Raw genomic sequence first — 16,905 nt, 5'->3', positions numbered from 1 at the left:
TTTCACAACTGCAAATATTTTGTTGCAATGAAAATCCAATTGAGTCTCTGTGCAAAAATCGTTTGTTTAGTTTCCTTCAAAATACTCTGCTAGGGGAGGCAGTCTGCCTCAAAAAACTCTTCAGACTTTTTAAGGGCACCTACTGGTTTAATTTGTTGCTTTTCTTATACATTTTCTGCAGATATACCCTTCCCCATGGAAAGAGACTAAAGGAAGCATAATTCTTCCTTTTTTTAAAAAAAATGGAAAGTTGCCTTTTAAAATATGTAATTTGTGAGTTGTAACAATGCATAGGTAAGGACAGGGGACCAGAGCTAAGTGGTAAAATTTTGTCATTTGTAAATATGAGTACTTATTTTTGAAGAATAAAGTGGAACTCACACCGTCTGGGAGATGTTAGAGAAATAGCAGGGAAGTTGAATATTTAAAGATCTGGGTTGAATGACTTCCATGTTTATGTACACCACCCTCTTCCAACTCCCAGAAGTGATGAAAGACCTGAAGGCACGGAAAGACTGTGTCTGCTTTGTTTTCATCAGCCCTTGGTTGCTCAAAAAGTCAGAGGGTTTACTTCAAAGACTGATGACATAAACACCAAGAAAGTCTAAAGTCCAAGTTTAGAACAGAATATGTCATCTGTGTGCAATCTATTAGGAATCTTTGCAAAAAGTGGATTTAAGCTTACAGGATAATACATGTATAAAAATATAAAAATGTAATTTAGATTTGTTTTTGTTTTATTGTTTATTTTAGTTTAAATGTAAATAAATAATATACGAATGCACTTTTATTACTAATCAATTACTGCTATATATGAACTCTGACAAAAATGCAAATGTACACATTCCACTTCTCCAAAATTTTGTGTTCAATCTTTCAGAAGTAACTACTGTTAATATTTCCGAAGTTTCAGTCACTCTTTTGTGCCATACATAGACATTAAGACAGCAACACACACACAAATGGTAAATAGTGTTGTATTATAAACATTTCTCTGAAATTTATCTTGCCTTGAAAATCTGTTCAAGGCAGTACATATAGGCAACCTCATGAATTAACAGCATTGTAGAATTCTAGGGTAGGGATATACTATGATTTACTTAACTACTTCTCTGTAAATAGATATTTAGGTTGCTTCTAGCATTTCACTGTTTTAAATGGTAATAGAATTGAAACCTGGGGCTTATTCTCTTCTTCATCTCTCTATGCCTTGGTTTCCTTACCTAGAAAAAATTAAAAAGCCTATAAAAATTTACAAGAAGAGACACATATAATACAGTTTTATAGTTAGTGCTCACAGTGTTGCCTTTTATTTCTATGATTTATTGATGGTGACCCTTGTGTTTTATGTCTTACCAAAGATTTTTAGAAGCAATATTGATAGAGAAAGAACTTGCATAAAATTGTATTAAAGACTGCCATGTGATTTCCAACTGTTTACAGTGATTCATTTATATCAAAATGTTTTTTCTCACTTTGTCAATGCTGCCAGTCATTTACTGCCAATAAGATGGCAGAAATATTCCAGTTGTTATTTTCTTTCATATTCTTTAAATAATGCATGGAAGTTTTTTTTTTCTCTCTCTCTCTCCCTCCCTCTCTCTCTCTCTCCCTCCCTCCTTCCCCCCCTCTCCGTCATTTTCACTTCTCTTCAGTGAATCAATATCAAATCAGGATTTGGTAGTGGGTGCTTAGAAATAGATTCTCCACAGACGTAAATATGGAGATTTAACTTCTATCAAAGGACATCTGTGCATTAGACCTGTCTTCTCTTCCCCAACCAAGGAGGTGGATTTGTGCAATTTCCTTCAAGAAACAGGGAGGCTGAAGCTGGTGTACATCTGTATTTCTCCCCATTTATTCAGATGATCTGCTTCTTATTTCATCACTATTATACTACTTCCTTTTACTGATTAGTAATTAACATTTTTTTGCCATTTGGATTTCTTCTGTATTTGAATTGTCTTTTCATCTCTCCCATTTTTTACTTGTTGGTTTGTGTCTTGTTACTTGTTGGTTTATAAAATGTATTTTCATATAACCTGGAAATCAGTCTTTGGCTCATTATATGATTTGCCAGTATCATCTCTCTTCAGTGTTTTGACTTTTTGAAATGTTATATCTTTTCATGAATATATATCTTTAATTTTCCTGGTATGAATGGGAAATTTTATGTTCCTTTAACAAGAAACCTATTTCCTATCAAACCAAGGAAACCCGGAGTGGATGCTGGCAATCCCTTTTGGTGATTGGACAAAAAGTGACCTATTTTTATGTAGGAGTAAACATTTGGGAAGAGTATAGAATATAAAAAATGTACCCAATAAACTGTGGCTTTTGATAATGAGATTTCTAACAAAATGTGGAAGAAGTGCCAAGAGGCTTCTTTGAGCTGCATGCAGTAAAGAGTGGGAAGCAGGAGAGGAATAAAGATGGAACTGCTAGTAATTCAAGCAGAATCAGAGGAAGCATACGGGGCTCAGGGCAGTCTCTTTCAGGAGGCAAAACATCTTCAAAGGGAGAGACAGATGTAGGGAAAAGATCAAATCAAGAACTGAGCTCTAAAACCCTTTCATAAGATCTGAAAAAGATTTCAATGGTACATAGTTAACCCTCTCAGGTGGACAAGTGTTTTTGAAAATTTCAATACATTTATCCCATAGAAACACCCAAAACATAGAAATCTATCTCAAAAAATGACTGTGGCCTAAGGCCTTAACCCTAACAAGGGTTAAAAATAAATCCTACAAACTTTAGTTAGAAAATGCAACCATAGACTTTGGTTGTTAGACGGAGAGGAGAAAAGGAAGAGGAAGAGGTGGAGGAGAAAGAGGAGGAAGAGCAAGAGAACTAGAAGAAGAGGAAGGAGGAGAGAGATTAGCTAGGGAAACCCTCCTAGGGAGTAGAATTGGGCCCATTGGACTATTTCTAGATCCTAGAGTATGGGAAGCTAGTGGCATGTGCCTAATGGATTTCAAAAGTCTTAGGGTTTAGTTATTACTATTTATTTCCTATTATTTCCCATTTGACTACAAGTGTGTATCATTAATTCTGTCTTGTCACACCACTGTATTGAGTGGGGGGGCAACACTTCTACAGTATTGGTGAGAATGTAAACTATTATAACCATTATGCAAATCAGTATGGAGAGTCCTCAAAAAACAACAACAAAATTAGAAATTCCATGTGACTCAGCTATTTTCTTTTAAGCACGTTCCCGAAAGAGTTAAAGACATCTTATTACAGTGATACGTGCATATTCAGGATTATAGCAGAACAATTCACAATAGCTAAATCTTTGAAGCAGTCCATATGTCCATCATTAGAGGAATGGATAAAGAACACGTGGTATTTCATGGTGTAGCCATAAAGAAGGGTAAACTTTATTTATTTATAGGAAAATGGATGCACTTTTATACCATAATATTAAGTGAAATAAATCTGACCCGTCATCTTAAACATTACATGGTTTCTCTTATATGAGAAACCCAAAATATAAATACAAAGCAATTTAAATGGTAGATACTAGGAATTAGAAAGATGGATCTTTTGCATATCGGAAGAAGACCAGGAGACAGAGGGAGTACGAAGGGAGTGGAGAAGAAAGGGATAAAAAAGGAGTTAAGATATGTTATGTACATGTATCAACTCCCTCCGAGGAGGTCATGTGCCATCTTCTTGGAGAAGAAGTGTGGGATCCGCTGAGGGAAGGTAAAGAGAAGATCCTCAGCATTTGATTGCAGACACGGGAGGGATCCTGAGCTTTCTGCAGTTCGTGAAAACTCCCAAAAGACAGAATGTGGAGCCAAACAGACATTCACCTACATTTATCCAACCCCAGAATCATGAGATAATGCACTGCTATTATTACTTAAGTCACGAGTTTTGAGTTGATCCGTCACAAGGCAGAAGGAACTGACACACTTAGCATTTTTGAAATTAAGAAGGTTCACTATATTGAGTAATAATTCTCTTTAATCAATTTACAAATTGATTTAAGCTCAAAATAACCTTTTAAAAAGAATTTTTGGCATTCAGAAAAATTACTCCAATTGTCTAAATTATTATATCTGAAAGAACAGACCTGAGGATATCCAAGTATGAGAAATAACCTAAAATTATATTGTATAATATATGCTCAATTTCTTCTTAATCATATTTATGAAGCTGTATTTATACACTAATTGTGTAGGACTTGAACACATAAAACATGAAAATCTTTTCAATTTCAAAATTCACTATAAATCAAAGTCAACATTAAAAATTAATCTAGCAAATATATATGAAGAACTGTAAATGTAATATAGTTTCTCCTATTTCTGTTTTTGGGGAAGGGGCAGCTTTCTTGAAATATATTTTGCTGATATTTTTAAGATGTATCAGATGATGTTTTGATATACATATACATTGTAATGTGAGTACCACACTCAAACTAATTACCATAGTTATCACCTCATATAGTGACTTCTGGGTATGGTGAGAATACTTAAGATAAAATCTCTTAGAAAATTTCAAGTATATACTATAGCATTATTATCAGTATCCTGTTGTACATTAGATTTCCAGGTCTCACTCATCTTGTATAATCGAGCCTTTGTACACTTTGATAAAATATCTCTCCTTCCAACTGTCCTTAGTTCCTGGAACATGTCATTCTAGTCTCTGCTTCTACAAGTTCGACTCTTTTAGATTCTATATACAAGCAACAGCATGCAATATTTTTCTCTTTGGATCTGGATTATTTTACTTAGCATAAAATTTCCTAGGTTCATCTATGTTGTTCCAAATGGCAGGATGTTTTTCCTTAATGTGGAATAACAAACATGTATCCCATTCTCTCTATTTCAATAAACTAATGAAATATCACTGCCTACTTGTTTAGAATAGCTATTATGCAAACAGACAAAAAATAATGAATACTGGTGAGGCTGTGGAGAAAGGGAACTTTATACCCAGCTGGTAGGAAGGTGAGTTGGAGCAGCCACTGTGGAAAATAGTGTGGAATTTCCCCCAAAACTAAAAGCAGAATACTGAGTAGTCTAGCAATCACACTTTGGTGTACAGATGATCTCTGATTTACAATGAATCAATTCATGAATTTTCAACTTTATACTGATACCAAGTCATATGTATTTAGTAGGAGCTCTGCTTTGAAGTTTGCATTTTGAATCCTTTCCTAAGTTCTGTGACACTGTGAACAATGGCAGCAGCCTGAGGTCCCTGTCAGCTATGTAAACACAAGGGCAAACAAGTCAGCCTCTATAGCAGTGACGGCGAACCTGTTAGAGCTTTCAATGACACAAACCGCTCACTGCAGCATGTGTGCCATAGGTTTGCCACGTCTGCTCTATAGGGGCCTTGTTGCTAAACTGTGATGATGTTCACAGGTCAGAGATAATTTTATCTTTACAATTTTTAAAATATATAATGGGTTTATTGGGACATAACACCATGGTAAATTGAAGAGTGTAGGAATATATGCGGTATATTCCAAAGAAAATGCAGTCAGTATCCCAAAGAGATATAACGGTACCTTGGTTCACAAACTTTATTCATTCCACAATTCTGGAAACGATGCCCACATTCATGTTTGTGTAGCCACCATCCTGTTCATCACCCGATGCAGAGTTCACAAACCAAAACAAAACTTTGCCAAATGCTTCTGTTTGCAAACTTAATTGTTAGCAAACAAAAGCTTCCATGAACTTTGGTACCACTGTGTTTGCACCCCATGTTGACTGCATGGCTCTTCACAATGACCAGCATACAGAAGCAAACTGTCAGCTGGTAAACATATGATTTTTGAGTTTTGAGACTCTGGCTAGTAGCTGGTCCATCCTCTTCCTTGAACTGCTTAAGTCCACATTGTACAAATTTCTCTTGAGCGCTCACACTCTGCATCCATGCCGCAGCAGACCTCATTGCTCTGAAGCCACATATCAGACACCTAGGGACAGTCCTTATGCCCCAAAGCCATTCAAATTACTCAGATTATCTAGTCCTCAGGGAGCCTGCAAAATCGAGCTAACCACTCTAATTTCCGTAAGTAAGCTGCTCATGGCACTCCAGCTTGCTGCTACAGGGCTCCAACTGCGCACATGCCCCTGAGTGGTCCTGGCTTCCTTCTCTCCTTTGGAGCCCTACTAACAAAGGTTTCTGCTTTTCATCTCTCCCAGCATCAGCGGATTGTGTACCACCATCAAAGGAATCTTAAAGCCTAAACAACCATTACTTACTAGGAATATTTTATGTGCTAAAAATATGACATGGATTAGGCAAACGAAAAGCCCTTTCCTAAAATAGCATTGCTTCTTATGGATTTCGAAGTAGACAAAAAAAACTGGGGAAAATTGAAAGCGGCAATGAAGTGTTAATTGACGAAATAAAGTGAGAGTGTCACAGCAAAAAGGTTAATGAAACATTGCAAATCTTTGTGTTTAACTTTTTTCTATTAAATTGACTATTACAAAGAACAATCCAAACTGTATATGACTTTAAAAAAATTAAAATATAACACAATTTTTAATCAAATGCCCTTTTACATAAAAAGTAGCAATGATAAAAATAGATAAAAAGAAGTCGAATTTCTAGCTCATAAGTTTAAAGACATACAGTAGAGTGTTCTGTCTTCATTTTCTCTGATGTTTGAATAGATGTACCTCTGAGTTATACTATGAGATGTAATTTGAATTCATGCTCACCAAGCCATATTCTTTTTTCACTGTCCATTACCCTCGTAATTACAGTATTGACTGAAAGCTTAGTTTTATTTGTATCAATTATCAAAAAAAACCATTTCACTACAGTTGGGCTTTTTTTATTTTTATTTTTTGCTTCTTGATCACAGCTTGCCTGAGAACATTTAAGTATATGTCTGCCCTTGAATGTCATCTGTTCTGGCCATTGATGCTGTGAGCTGCATGAGGGGAACCTGCTGATGGGACGATGCTTCTTGGGTCTGTATGCAAAAGATATATTCCCAGGCCTCTAATGATTTTTTCTTTAGTTTAGAATGACTTCTCCTCCCAGAATTTAATGAATACCACAAATACAAGTCAATAGCAAAGTAGATATATTTGGAACAATAAGCTGTATTTTTCTCTTAAGAATTGCGACTCTTAAAAAAATCCCTCTAGTTTGTTTAATTCTAAAAATAAGTCAATAAAAGCCAACAATTTGATTTGTTTTTGATAACAATGGAGCTATCATTCAAACAATGCCTTTGTTTATCTGTCTTATTTATACTTCACAATAATCTTGAAGAAAGTATCTTCTGTTTTATGAATATGAAAACTAAGGTGATTAAATAATTTAACTCTGATCATTTAGCAAGAGATAGATGAAAATTGTATCTGACCCAAAAACCAATATTCATTCCAACTTTATGTATACTTCAAGATCCTTTACTGTGTAGCCTTTACATTGAGCTACATCTCAAGCCTTTTTCCAATTTTTGAGACAGATTCTCTTTAAGACACTAAGTTCCTCAAACTGGCCTTGAATTTGCAATCCTTTTGCTTCAGCCTCCTAGGGTGCTGAAAGTTCAGGTGTAAGCCACTCACGAGGGCTAAACTCTTAAAAGTTAGACAAATCCTAGTCATAATCTGGATGGATTAGCCCAAAGGCATCTGGATTGAAGCTACTGAATGGAGTGATGAAAATGATGAAATGTAGTCCTGCAGAATTAGATGGGTTATTATTGTGAAAGATAGTCAGGTTTAAGCCAATTTAGATGTGTTCCTAAAATGTAAATACTGGACATGCTTTGTAGACAAATCACTTAGAAACAGAAATAGCCTCTGTTTAGAGATCAGTCTTGGACCAGATTTAGAATGAGTCTTAGGGCAACTGTGCTATGTAGAGACTGGTAGATATGGAAGACATAGACCCTAACCCCAATGGACAGCACTTGCTCAAAAATCCAACTATTGCTGGGTTTTTTGGGGCCCTTTAGGACTTGATTAGGCCAGGAATGTACCTGCTGGTGCCTTGATCTTGACTGGACTTCTTGGCCTCCAGAACTGTGAGAAAGTAAATGTCTGTTTTTTATACATTACCAAGTCTTAGGCAATTTTTCTACTCAGCACAAAATGTACTAAAACAGATGGTATATTAGTTGTTTGTCTGAATATAACAAAGTATCACAGATTTAATGTTTTGTAGCAGGACCCATTCGTTTTCACATAGTTTCTATGGGTTGAGCACACATGGGTACATGCCAGTTATGTTTTCTCTATCAGCATCTCAAAATGCTGCAGTCAGTGTTAAGCAGGCCACATTCTCACTCAGCGTCTTGAGTGGAGAAATATCCTCTTGCAAACCCACTCAAAATCAAGAATTTTATAGGAAACAAACTGGTATTTCCATGCAATAGAATATTACACAGCAATAAAAAAGACTGACTACCTTACCATAATTACTACAATACTACAATACTTACCACAAAATGCATTTTAAATAACAACTTCAAGAAAACCAAGTGAGATAAGCAAGAATATACAATGAAAAATTAATGTGAATGTTAGAAAGTGAATACAAACACTAAAGTGATCTATAATGATAGGAAGTAAATCTTTGGTTGCCTGAAAAAAAAAAAAACCATGGTAAGAAGAGTGTGAAAGAAGGATTCTGAAGAGGTGCAGATTCATTTTTAGATATGGTAGGTATGTCCATTATCTGGACTTACAATTCTATACACGTGCCCTAATTTGATGAATTAAGTATTTTCTTCTTATTATATATCAATTATGTAATTAAAATAGAGCTGTTTTTTGAAGGGGAAAAAGTAACTGCTGCAGTATAATTTCATCATGTCCTGCACCTCTGAGAATCACTCTGCCCTAGGATTTCTTAAAGACATGATGTAAATGACATACTTTTGATATTTTATATTGATTATATCATGCTTTTGAGTTCAAGTCAGCTAATAATTGTTAGGAATATATGTTAACTAAATACAAACATCCATTATTTTTTAAAATCATCATTTTATAATGATTACAATGAATTAGAAACTTATATGCAACCCCACTAAAGAATTTTTAGCCTCCATTAATCTAGTAATTGAGAATATGCAGATGAGATAGTAAGAACTTCTTTCTGCAACTGGCTTTTCTCTCTACTTCTCTGTTAGCTCATGGAAATTTGTAAGTGGGGAGTAGTATTTGGCCTAAATTCTCAAGGAGAGCACAAACTACTTCAAAAGCTCTTTTCCCATATGTATCGATAATAGGAAACCCATACTTTCTACATGGAAGAGTACGAGTATACACAGTGTATTGGAGTGTATACAATTAATTAGTTACTGTTTGTGATTTATCCTTCAGTTGTTATAAGGTCAAGAGTGTGGTCGAAAAGCCCATCCACTACCTGGCATTCTCCACTTTATATGATAAAAACTAACCTCCAATTCGCCATTGTCTATGACTTCTGATTTTATTACTGAAACAAAAATATATTTAAGGTACAAAGTGAAAATAGACATTGCAATGTAACACAAAGATGTTTTTAAAAATCAGTGGACAAATAAATCCGGGTGAAATCCAACAATTGATCTGCTTCAAGTGATCTTGACTCTAACTCCCTTGGGTCCAAATGTCTGTAGGTAATTATGTTGGATGCTCTTCTGATATATGCCAGGAGAAACAAATATCATCTTTTTACAAGGATATAGACCAGTGGTGGTGAACCACCATGGCACATGTGCTGCAGCAGGCTGTTTGTATCACTGAAGCCACTGAAAAGTTCACCATCATGGATAGAGACTATTTAATGACAGATTCCTGTAGATTCACACTTTTTTGAATCATCATTTATGCTCTCTCTTTCCTGTGAAGAACTAGGAAAACTCCCAAATGATGCAGAAACTACCAAAATGATTTTTAAAAAGTAGTATCATAAAATAAAATCCAAAGCACAGTCCTTTTAGAGCAATAGTTTGTGTAAATATGACTAAAATGGATTTAAAGCACATATTGAGAGTGTGTGTTTGCTTTTCTTTAGAAAAATAAAGACAAAAGCACTCAAACAAATGTATATTCTTTCATACTTAAGGTTGCTATTTGAGTTCTTCTATTTTTCTTTCTATAGTTAACCTCAGCTTTTTTTTTCCTGCCCCTAAAATGAATATTTGGTTATATTAAAGGTCTTTTGAGTCTTGCTTCCAGGAAGACGGAGTAAACATGCTTTTTTTCCTATTTCTCTTTCTAGACAAAACTAAAAATGCTAGAGATTATATATCAAAAATAACAGTGGAGAGAAAGTATACCAGTTGATAGACCCTGGGCCATTGTTTGGGGATGGGCAACAGAGTAATAAGTAGGCTGGGTTTCTCTTTTCTCTCACATATCCCAAACATAGAGCTAAAGAAGCTGATGACCCACAAAGCCCAATGTGCTCACAAACAGACACACACACACACACACACACACACTGGGTAATGGTGCACACCTGTGATCACAGCACTGAGGGACGTTGAGGCAGGAGGATTGCAAGCTCCAATCCTGCTTGGGCAATTTAGTGTGACTGTCTCTCAGAATAAGAAATCAAAAGGGCTGTGATGTAGTCAGGGTAGTGTCCCCTGGGTTCTATCGCCAGTAGTACAAAAAGAAAAACAAACAGATAAACCTTGCTTTTTTTTTTTTTACAAGAAGTCCTGGATAGGGACAGTCTAGAAAGGCAGAAAATGTTCATACAGTAATCAGTCTACAGCAGCCAAACATCATAAAGAAATCTGCGGCCCCACCTCTATGCACAGGAAGGAAACCTGCCTGGGGAGCTCAGATCTCCACCAGTCCAGGCTTCGACAAGTTCCCTCCATCCCAACCAGCACGGCGTCAAGATGGCCAAGCTGGGAGTGAGAACTGTCATCCTGATGAGATAAGGACCTTTCCTCCCCTTGTTGTCCCGGGTGCCATGTGGGGATTCTACTTAGCATGGAGAAGTAGCTTCTCCTCACCACAGCCTAGCAGAAGGAGGCCAATACTTCCTCTACCCAGGGAGTCAGGGAAGGCCGGGGGGGGGGGCAGATTATGAGACACTCTTACCTCTTCCAGCTAGGGACACATCAATGTGGAGAACAGAAACTCTCATTTCCTCCCAGTAGGCAAGAGGACCTACCCCTCTCAGATGTCAGTAGGTGTGAAGGGGAACTGCCCCTCATTCCCCATTGTGGTGGTGACACAGTGACATCAGAACAGCTGCTGCTGGCACAGTGTCAGACAAAGCTGGGTAACACAGAGGCCCAAGAAGCATCCAGACCTCTGTAATACAATACCCCAAATAAACAATATAGCTGAAATAGTTTGTTATACAGGGACCAAGAACATCAGAGGTACCATGGAAAAAGCATCAACACATGGCGATGCAGAATGACAGAGATGTTAGTATGTCTGACAAAGATTTAAAGCAGCCATCATTTAAACATTCTTAGCCAATTGTGGACCTGTTTTAATAAATGAAAAATAGAAAATTTTAGCAAAAAATGGAGGCCATAAAGAAGAACTATATGAAAATTTTAGAATTGAAAAATGCAATAATACTTTCCAGTTGGTCTAACAAAAGTCATATTATCCTTATACAAAAGCCAGACAAATGCAGTACAAAAAAAGAAAGTGACAAAGTAGTATTCATAAGGAATATGGACACAAAAACTCCTAGCAAAATAAAAGTTAATAAATATATGTCCTCTTAAAAAACAGAGGTTTTACACACACACACACACACACACAACAGATTTATGCAGCTTTCTTAAAATTATACATCAAATTTTCTCAAATTCAGTCCACGAATTGCATAATCCTTTGAGAATTCTGAATTAAAAAAATCTGAGCTGATTCTCCAGGCCCGCTCTTGGGCAAGCTTATTCCACTGGGTTCCGTGTACACATTAGTAGGAGTTGGTACTGGAATCAGTCATTTCAACGTTCCGCAGGTGATTCTGAAGCGTGAAGTCTGTGTGATGAACACTGACAGATGACAATTAGCAAGGGGAGTGTTTGACATGAGCTGGAGTTCCTCCTAGACTTTCTACAGTGTGAGTCTCCACTTGGAATGTCCTTTCTCCTGAAAGAACCAGAGCCTTGCAACACCCAGAAAGCGCCATTACCCTAGGAAACAATGCTGAGTGTGAATACACTCTTCCCTTGAAGCCTGGAGTTCTGCCCGCCTGTAGCCCCAGCCCCCTAACGACTCCACTGTCCTCTCATCTTAAATAGCAATTCTTCAAGGAAGCCCTGGACAGACTAAGTATCGTCCCCCCCCCCAGGTAACAGTAACTTCCTGTAATATTTATTAAATTCATAGTTAAATAATAATGATTTTTGAACATTTCTACTTTAATAATTATTTTCCCATCTGGAAGTAGAAGAGGAGTTTAATCATTCAGGCCCTACAATCCACGTGGAGGAGTTAGACTTTTCCTACGGACAAAAAGAAGATAACAGAAGAAAATGGGCATGGAGAGCAAGCGAGAGTGAGAGGCAGAGGGTCAGGGTCACACACATGAAGTGTAATTTTGCTTGAGTTTAGGAGCTGGAAAGGACAGCGAGCAGGAAGACCATCCAGGCAAGGAGGCCAGCAGGGGGTGGCCTAGCACATGGCTGCATAGCTGAAATGATGCTGTTGTCCTGGCCCGGCAGCAAGAAGAGGGAGAGAAAGAGACAGAGTGAAATCATTAGACAGACAGGTGTGGGGAGGAAGAAAGAAGAATCCAGGATTTGGGATTGGAGACCTAGGCAGTAACATATTCCCAAGTGGAATGCAGAGGAAGGGCTGACTTCAAATGTTAGGCCTTTGGGAGTCAGATAAATAATTGGCACTGAAGCCAAGGTGAGTTGTGAGGTAGAGACACAGGCAAGGGATCTGGCAGAGGCTTTTAAGGTGTGTATGAGAAAAGAAAAAATGGAAACAACGTCTTTGTAAACAAGGAAGGGTGGAGGGGGTGAAGGGAGAGCAGGGAATGGGGAAAAATAAGAACCAAGATACATTATGTACAGGTACAAGTTCCCAATGATAAATGCAAACGTACTGTAGGCTTAAACTGTACCAATAAAAGAATTTAAGGGAAAAAATAAAGCATTCTTCCTTCTGGTTGTCACATTAAAAAAAAGATGTGTATAGTGTAGATGTGTACTGTATATCTGTGTGTGTGTGTGTGTGTGTGTGTGTGTGTGAGCTCACAGCAAAAATGTGTTCTGACAGGTAGGGAAGAAGTAAGGAAAGCCATTCCTAGAATTTCAAAAGCATACTTGCAGTCTTTTTAGTACTTTCCCCCAAGGCTACGTTTTCCTTTAATGCAGCTACAAGTGGAGAAAGGTCATTGCGTGGTGTTGGACCAGGGCAACCTTGATCAGGCTTGTCGACATGGCTAGCGTAAACTCTGCTTACACAGGTGTGTCACCCCAGCTGAGGTCACGTAGGGAGGTTATGTGGAGGAAGATGAACTGAGGAGACCCTGGGTTAAGAGTAAGCAATCTACAGTTAGGATATAAACTGGGAGCTGAACGTGTCGCTCCTGCCTACTTTATAAACTCTTCGCACATATTTAATGAGATCTTGAGAACCACTTCTCTGATGTCCAGAAACTGATTCCACCTCAGTTCTTTTGTTTTTCACTTCAAAGACCCATCCTTGTCCATCCTGTTCATCCTCTTTCCAGCATCTCTTCAGAGGTTAAGCAAAGAGCCTAGTCTTCACCCTATGCCTAAATATTTGTCCCCTTCCTACATATGCCATTCCGACCCAGAATTTTTTTGACTACCGGCTATACCTCTAATTCTTTATCTATTCGTGACCTTTAATAACCAATACTGTCTTCTATATAGAATACACACTCTAATTATTTCATTAATATTTGCCCTGTAAGTTTCATAAAGAGAGGTCCATATTTGTATGACTGATCTCTTTTCATAAAAGCATAGTATCTGAAATATAACAGATAGTCAATAAGCATTTGTTGACTGAATAAAACTATGTAAAAAGCATGTGAGTCAGTCTCAGCGATTTTTCATTCATTTTCATAAACTTTATCTCTTCCCAGAGCCATATAAATTAGTCCGGGTAGGCAGCAGGTGCTTCTGTCTGTTCGACAATGCTGTCTCCCTGTAGGCAGGCAGTGGCAGTATTTCCACCATATCTGTCGAGCATCCACTGGCGCAGCTGTCTTGACCTCTGCTGGCAGTCGCTGCCCCTGCTGGGCATTGCCTGCCTTCCCGATGGCCACTGCTGCCAAGGCACCAAAGCTCTGCTAATTTAATGGACTTTAAAACTCTCAAACTGCAGAATTGCCTCATGGCTGGGGGTTGGAGTGACCTTCCTCTCTCTGATGACGAAAGACACCAAAGAACAAGGTCTTGGGCCCCAGTGAGCTCTTGACAGATTTTCCTTGCATCAGCCTCTTCTCTACATTAGTCCACTGGGGCCTGAGCCAGAAGACAAACCCGAGAGACGCCACTCCTTTCTCACGATTGCCATTTTCCTTGTAAATTATGTGCACACTGGGTTCCGCTGACCACATCCTGTTACCTCTGTGGAGATGAGTTTCTCTAGGAGGGTATGAAGGCTCCCTACTTCACTCAACAAGTTTGATTCCTTTTTCTTTGGTTCTGGGGATCGAACTCAGGACCTTGTGCTTGCGAGGCAGGCAGCAGCAGAACCACTGAGCTAAATCCCCGGCCCCTACATGTTTGATTCTTACTCAGAAAGTATGTGTCACCCTGTTACATTCAAACTGAATTAAACTTTTTAATCACCTGTAGGATGGTGCAGGGCTTCTGAATATGTGGAACCTTGACCACCTGCATGAGCATATCCTGAAAAGTTTCTTGCCTCAACTTGCTAAACCAGAAATGGATGATATGTGGGAGATCAAAGGTGCAACAGGCATCCCGATCATTGAAGTTTTAACATTCTTTGCAGATGATTCTGAGATATGCTACAGCTTGTAACCAACCACAATAGTACTTCAGTGCTTAGGTGCAAGTATGAGCTCTTCGCCTTAGCTTCTGAGCCCTTGGCTTTCTAAATATCCTTTTCCCTCCTATGTAAAATGAAGATGGCAAGGCTTCAATGAAATTCAGTAAAGTACAGAGCATTGCATTTAGCACATAATAATAGTGTTTGATATTCTGGAGCTTAGAAAACCACCATGTGTCTATAGCACAGGCCTGGTTTTTTTGGTACCAGGGATCGAACTCAGGTCCTTGTGCTTGAGCATCAGGTGGTGAAACCACTGAGCTAAATCCCCAGCCCTATAGCACAGCCCTTTTTGTAACAAATAGAACTGACTTCCTTGCTGCTGTCTGTCAGAAGGAATACATACAGAGGAGCTATAGTTCATGCAGCAGAAAAGGGCCATGCATTTATTCTTCTAAGCTCTAATCATAGTACCAGAGACCACAGTAACTTTTTGGAGAAGTAAAGGATTGTAAGAATTTGTAATTATTTTTCATGAAAGTACAGAAAAGTTGATATTAAAGCCCTTTAAAGGGACAAATCTCAGCACGTTGTACTTTTATATATGAAAGTGATAGACAGGTACAGGGCTAGACAGAGCAACGATCCATAGGCTGGTACTTTGATTATAGGAAGGGCTACTGGAATATAGTTAGGCAATCATCCTTTTTTCTCTCAATTTCACCCTTGAAAGTTGTCCAGATCCAGCCAGCCCTGTTCACCAGGTCTCAAGTACAAAGAGTTGGGAGATGGTAACTCATGACAGCCCATCTTCAATCAGTCTGAAGGAAACTTTGGCGATGAAAGCAGAGCTATGAGCTGGAGGATTTTAATTCATAGTTAACAAAAGCCAAATGCCAGACCATTAAAAAAATTCTATCAATGTGATGCTAGCAGATGCTAAGCATGGCTGAGTGCGTGACAGTAGAACTGACTGGGAAAAAATAAATTGAACATGAAAATACTAATGTGTTGCAAAAGTGGAACAGAAATGAGCAAAGAATACAAATGACTGAAGATAATGGTTGCCATGGTAATTATTTGTCCAGAACCCAAACTGTGGAAATGCAATAGGAGTAATTGAAAATGAAAGCCCTTAGTAGACCTTCCCCACTATGATCTTGCTGCTGCTACAGGTTTAGTTAGTATGACTCGATATCTCCTCCTGGTCCTATAGAAGTCTCAACACAATTATAATTTGCTAAACAAGGAAGAGGAGATTTGCTCAAGTCCCACTAGGAAAAGCAGGCAATTTCCAAATCCTTGTTTGCTAAACACATCGCACCTTTCAGCATGGAGTGGTGTGGGCTGGCGCACTCTCTCTGATGCTCTACTCCACAATAATGAACGTTTTTCTTCTGCTAAAATGTACATTGTGGTGGGATTTTCTTTATCAGGGTTACAAAATGTTGGATCAGAATAGACAGCACACCAGCAGCTCAGTTTTCTTTCTCGTGCCTCCATCGATTGCCATTTCTTCCCCATAATTACCCATCTGCTTGAGAGGGAAGTGATGCTTACTGCCTCATTTAAAAGAAACGCACCTGTTTGTTGAAAGGCAAGAATAAGCTAGTTTGCTGGTATCCTTGGCTCTCAAACATGCCTTCACTGACTCAATGTTGTTGATGTTGTTTTCCTTGTGATCAGATTACTCTGACTCTAGACTTTCCAAATGCATCTTTTAAAGCTTTCATATATCATTATCTGGATGAGCTTTATGCCATAAAAGATATCTGGGGCAAAAAAGTAAAGAAACTGTAAAAGTCAGGTAAGAAGAGAAAGGAGATGGAGGAGGAAAGATGCAGAAAACAAAGTAGCCCACTCTTCTAAATTCTATAACCACATTTTCCTCTTGCCTGGACGGGTGGTGAATGATGTTTACATTTGCATTTCAAGGCAGACAAAGACTTTTACTGATGGCCAGTAACCAGGGGAATTTAATGAGAAGTTATGA

The 16,905-nt window shown here is 38.1% G+C and overlaps 1 pseudogene; it reads left to right on the top strand.

The window, feature by feature from the left end:
• Window positions 1–16,905, top strand: part of LOC101696555 (protein ITPRID2-like) — a 110,134-nt pseudogene that overhangs the window by 47,156 nt on the left and 46,073 nt on the right.

Source organism: Heterocephalus glaber, unplaced genomic scaffold (assembly GCF_053883595.1).
Source record: "Heterocephalus glaber isolate CG9 unplaced genomic scaffold, H.glaber_assembly_v1.0 deba00001673, whole genome shotgun sequence".
In the NCBI taxonomy this organism is placed as follows: domain Eukaryota; kingdom Metazoa; phylum Chordata; class Mammalia; order Rodentia; family Bathyergidae; genus Heterocephalus; species Heterocephalus glaber.
The sequence above is the reverse complement of the archived record's forward strand: the minus strand, read 5'-3'. Positions and strand labels throughout refer to the sequence as shown.